This window comes from Gymnoscopelus microlampas (assembly GCF_963454915.1).
Source record: "Gymnoscopelus microlampas genome assembly, chromosome: 8".
Taxonomy (NCBI): Eukaryota; Metazoa; Chordata; class Actinopteri; order Myctophiformes; family Myctophidae; genus Gymnoscopelus; species Gymnoscopelus microlampas.
The window spans coordinates 7,064,687-7,070,686 of record NC_139945.1 but is presented as its reverse complement, the minus strand read 5'-3'; positions in this window follow the sequence as shown (position 1 = coordinate 7,070,686).

Below are 6,000 nucleotides of genomic sequence, written 5' to 3'. Positions count from 1 at the left end.
TTCAATGCAAGCACTGGGTTCTGGGGGCTTGGCTAGGCTACGTCCACGTAGGTAGGTGGGTGGGAGCCCCTGGTAGGGCTGCACAATATGACTTCAAATCTATATCACGATTATTTCAAACTTTTGCCTCGATTACGATTAATGAATGATTATTATTTTTGTTGTGTGAAAATAGCAGATCTACAAGCTCACACCGAGTTTTATCGCGATGAGTTGTGAGCTTGTAGATCGGCAATTGTCACTATTTCTGTACTTCGCCATTTTGCAACAAAGTATAATTTAGGTTTAAGTAGTTAGTTAGAGTAATCAATTAATCCATTATAAAAATTAATAACATCTATTGTGTCGATTTTTTGATATATAATTCATTATATTATTTGGTTATACATTTTGCAGTCACCAGTTACTGGTTAAAATAAAATAGAATATTGGTTTCGCTGTATGTTCGGTTTATTGCCAAGCCTTATCTCCTGGTGTCTATGGCCCTATTCTCCTAGCTGCTACAGTATCTTCTCACTCACCCATGGTAGATGGCAACACAATCTATATTTGTGTACCGATTTCACGTGATCCACCATCCACGATATCCTGATTTCAAATAGACCACAAGAGGACCAACATCGATAACTGTAATTGTGTTGCTGTCAGGCAGAAACCCTGTATCTCCATTTTTCCTGTTTTATACTTCATAGGCGACTGTATGACAGTAGTGCAACTACGGTAGTTTTATTTTAGGACATTTTAATAACATGCCCAAAATAGGGATGCCAGGTTGAAAGTGGTTAAGTCTCTCTGTGTAGTAGTAGGTTATTAACAGTATTAACAAGAGTAACTAAATAACTAAATAATTAGACCCAATTGGAACACATGTAATTGTTTCCATATCCTGAAAAGTAACAGTGTCGGATATTACAAGGTTTCCACCAACAGTGTGACTTCATGTTTGCAAGAAGCACCATACTGTCAAACAAAGAATCACACGGAGAGATCAAAGTTTGGTATTGATGTTTTACTAGAAAAAAAGAAACCAAACCAAATGGAAAGAAAGAGAGAGAAATAAGAGTGTTAAAGCCAAGAGTGTTTAGTGGACAGTAGACAGCATAGATCAACCTTTTGCCGCCTGGAAATTAAATCTTGTGTGCTGGAGGTGGCAAAACAAACAGACAGATAAACAAACAAGCAAACAAACAAACAAACAAACACCATTATCTAAACTCATGTTCATGTGTGTGGTTTGGAGAAGGCTTTTGTAGCGAAACTGTCTCTTTTATTTTGTAGCGTCCATATAGGTCCGTATGCCCTACAATAGGGTGACCACATTATTTTCAAAAACCCAAATCGGGACCCTTAATCACTTAATCACATAAAGGGTCCCGTTTTTGCTATTAGAAAGTAGCAAAAACGGCCGATCTACAAAATGGATCGATTGTTGGTCTGCTAAAAAAAAACATTATAAAAAAAGATCACCTGATGTTTTCATCAGGATGGGGGGGACAGTTATTTTAGCACTTAGCAAGCCTAGTGACTGCACCTTTCAACAGAACCAAACGCGATAAACATCTACAGTGTGAAGCACTCAAAACAAGTGTTATTTTTTGTGAAAACCGGGACATTTTAGTGTTGTACAGATATTTGTCGGGACTTGGGACAACTCCGGCCACACCGGGACGGCTGGTGGTCACCGTAGGCTACTCTAGATGCGCTGCTCCCCTGACCACGTGCACAACACAAAGTGGAATTTGAACTTAAACTGCCCACAGCCCTCCTCTTGAGACAGACTGAGCAGACAGAAATGGTGCCATCTTATAATGAGCATTAGTGAGGACCAATTACACATTACAGGAAGATCAGGTCTATAAGGGGTGAAGAGCTCTTCAGAGGAGTTCAGGTCGTCGGATGATGTCCAGGACTCCTATTCTCGAGTCCTTTTCCAATATTTTGTGGTGTGACTGAGTAAGGATCATTGAGATGCACTTTGCTCATAGTAAAACGGAGGGGAGACAAGATGAAGGGGAAGGCTGAGAGGATGAAAGGAAGATGGGATGGAGAGAAGAGGGGGGGGGGGGTGAGATCAGAGAAAATGAAAGTGGAATGGAAATGGAGTGACCAGTGGGTAAAGTGGCGTACATGCTAGACGGAGATGGGGATTGACGTACGTCGGGTGTGAGGAACTGGAACGTTCTTTACGTCAGTGCATTCAGTGCATTCATAGTTTGACACGTGTATTATGCGTGATTAGGGCCAAGAGGCTATTCATCCTCCAGAGGGAAGCAGTGAACGTACGTCAGGTTGAGCTCAGAGCTCAACTTGACAGATGACATAATCGACGGACAAACCCCCCATCCCCCCTCCCCTTTTTGGTCTCCCCCTCCGTTCCTTATATAATCCATGAGCCAGACAAGATTTGATTATCAAATGAGTGGGCAAAACCGTACCTGTATTAAATTGTTTATAGGCTCAATATAAGTAAATACATATGATAACCTTTCCACAGGAGCAGCTTTCTCATATTTATCACATATTTTGTTATTTTCACCATACGTAGGCCTACATGACAGGTGAAAAAATGTCAAAATTTAAAAAAAAAATAGTTATCATAATGAAACTTCCCTAGTTGATTACTTACATGAAGACAATGATTTATCATATTACAAATGTTCTGAAATTGTATATTTAAATATGCAAATTAGGCATTTAGTCCATGAGTGAGAGTCCCAAAATTGAGACATGATTATCAAATGGGTGACCAAATCCAGGTTAGATTTTTTGACTAGCTGTACATCTCTAGTTTACAATTTGGCATGATATCCATTGCAGACTAGTAGCTCAGTAGTAGTTATCATATGTTGAATATGTGGACCCCTATATTGTCACATGCAAATTGTATGAACAACTTTTTAATTTTGTGTAGAGACCTATGAACACAATTTCCTGCATAATTCAAGTATGGGGAATTGATTGGAATGGTTATTTTACTTTTTCAAAACTTCCATATACTAGTCCATACCCGGTGAAGTGCGCAGGCGAAAGTAATTGCAAACGTGGGGTTATTGCGCGTCCTGTCGCGCGCATCCTGCAAATTCAGATCAATTGCTCCAGCCACTGAGGAGAACCGGGCACACAGTTTTGTTCTCACCACCGTCGACCGACCACCCACCACAGAGGGTTGTCAAATTATAGGAGGATGCTTAAATGGCCTTTTAATGCAAGATTTTGCACACGCATATATTCATTTTAAAATAAGGCTAGTAAATATCCCCATTCTGAAAGTGTGTGCTGAGAACCTTGCAACACCATTGCAGACTAGTAGCTTCGTGGCAGTTATCATGCTTTGAATATGTGGACCCCTATATTATCACACGCAAATTGTTACAAGTATGTTATCAACTTTTGAGCCATTATTGTGTAGAGACCTATGAGTACACTTTTCTGCACAATCCAAGTTTGGGGAATTGATTGGAAAGGTTATTTTACTTATTCAATACTTCTATATGCTTAAATGGCTTTTTAATGCAAGATTTTGCACACAAATCGAATAATTTGAAAATAAGTCTTGTAAATATCCCCAATTTGAAAGTATGTGCTGAGAACCAACATGTTTCATGTCATGTCAACATCCTAATGTCTATTAAAAAAAGAGGACCTGACAGTGCCTGGCCCATGATGTGTCCCAAAACCCCTGAACCTTCTTCCTGCCATATCCCTCCCTTGGCCTTGTCATACACTCCTCCTTTGTATCTGTCTCTATATTTTTTTTTAAAAGTGAAACTGAAATGTTCACCAATACAACAGCCTCCGTCTGCCCACTCTCTGTATATTCCACATAACTAACTTATCTTACTTGATAAACTGATCATTTGGTCCTTCAAACTCTCTGTGTCATATGAAACAAACTCATTAGTTAATTTGGACTTGGTGTATACGGTAAAAGAAACAAACAAAAAACTAGAATTTGGCCACCACAACTTGTTTTTCTTTTATGCCTGCTCACAGTATTTTCATATTTATGGAGTGATACATATAGACATTGAATATTCCCTCGTTAAAAACCTTTGACTCCAACATCTTAACAAAATGAAATAAGAATGTTGACTCTGGCTTTGTCCAATGTACCAATGTTGATTCTGGAAAATTATGCAAATTCGGGCATATTTTCCTATATAATAACCAATTTCTATATTTAAATATACAATTTCAGAAAACTTGTAATACGATAAATCATTGTCTTCATGTAAGTAATCAACTGGGGAAGTTTCATTATGATAACTATTTTTAAAATGTTGTAATTTTTTCACCTGTCATGTACGTATGGGGAAAATAACAAAAAATGTGATACATGTGAAAAAGCTGCTCCTGTGGAAAGGTTATCATATATTTATTTACTTATATTGACCCTATAAACAATTTAATACAGGCACGGTTTTGCCCACCCATTCGATAATCATGGCTAAATTTTTGGGCTCTGGCTCATGGACTATTATGCTTACTTAAGGGTCTTACGTTGGGCATGAAATAAGGCGGTGCAGCCTTATTTCATGTGAAGGGATTTTAGGGACCAAATGAGACCAAAAGACAGGAGAGGGAAACAGATGAAAAGGGAGGTGTGGAATGCAAGGCTGACACCATCCATCATTTTCTTAGAGATTATTATATCGATTGCTTTTGTTTTTTTATTGATCAAATAATCTTGAAGTGCTTGTTTGGGGGCATAATATTTATATATCAACAAATTGACTCAAAATGTTATTTTGTTTTATTCAAATGTCCTTTTATAAATTGTTTATTTTTCACTCCACATATCTCTATCTTAATGCATACTGTTTTATGTAAAGCACCCTGAATTGCAAGGAAGTATAACGTTGCTATTGGGTGGAAACCTTTTAAATCCCAAACAGTTGCTTTTTTATTATAATTTTAAAAATGATTTCAAATAGTGAAAATAGCCAATCTACAATGCCTCACAGCGCTGTGAGCTTTTAGATCGGCTATTTTCACTACTTGTGTGCGACACTCTTGTATGATGAAGTAGGGCATTCAATTAAGAAAAAAGTTGAAACATGGAGTTATGAGGTTTCTGCCCAACAGCAGCGATAACTATTTGTCTTACTGTAATTCTATAATACTCCAATAATCACATTTTTGCTCCTTCAAACTTTCCCATGACAAGATATTTCATCTTCTCTTTACCCCAACACAGCAGTGAAAAGTGCAACTCATTTTGAAGATGCACAGACCAAAAGTGACCCGACAAAGCAGCTGATATTATCTAAAGGGGACCTATTATGTTTTTCAATCAGTGGTTCCCAAACTTATTTGTTCGAGATAAGACCCAGACATTTTATGTGTCCCCGGGACCCAAGCTAGTGAAAATAGACGGTCTTTTTTTCTAATAATTATTTTAACAAAATGTAGGAAACAAACAAAAAAATATCTGTTTAATCTGTGTTTGGGCAAACAGTGCTCTAGAAATGCTGGTCCAGTGACCTCTCTTTCCTATCGATGAAAATGACAGTTGACCAACGGTAAATGACGGTTGACAAAACGGTAAATGACGGTTGACAAAAAAAGAATCAAAAAAGAAAAGAAAACGTGAGACAAACCAATCAAACCATGGGGAAACAAAACACTGATACTTCTCATGTGGTTGCTAAGGAAACGACCCTGTGTATGACACATGTTTACGTGTGACTGTGCCTGTGCAAGTGTCACATAAACATTCCGTGTTGACGAGGACACACAAAGACAAGTGGCACATCAATATTGTCTAGTTATAAAAAAAAACAGCCATTGAACAGAACAGTATGCCGTGGCCTCCCACAATCTGTGATCGTTGTTTTTCTATAGCTTTCTATAGACGTATAGATATATATATATATATATATATATATATATTCATTTGTATTATATATATAATATGTAGATTTATAAAAAAAGATTTCTTCTTAATTACAAGTAGTGGCATTTGTCTTCTTTTATATCCATTATTGCAATGAATCATTT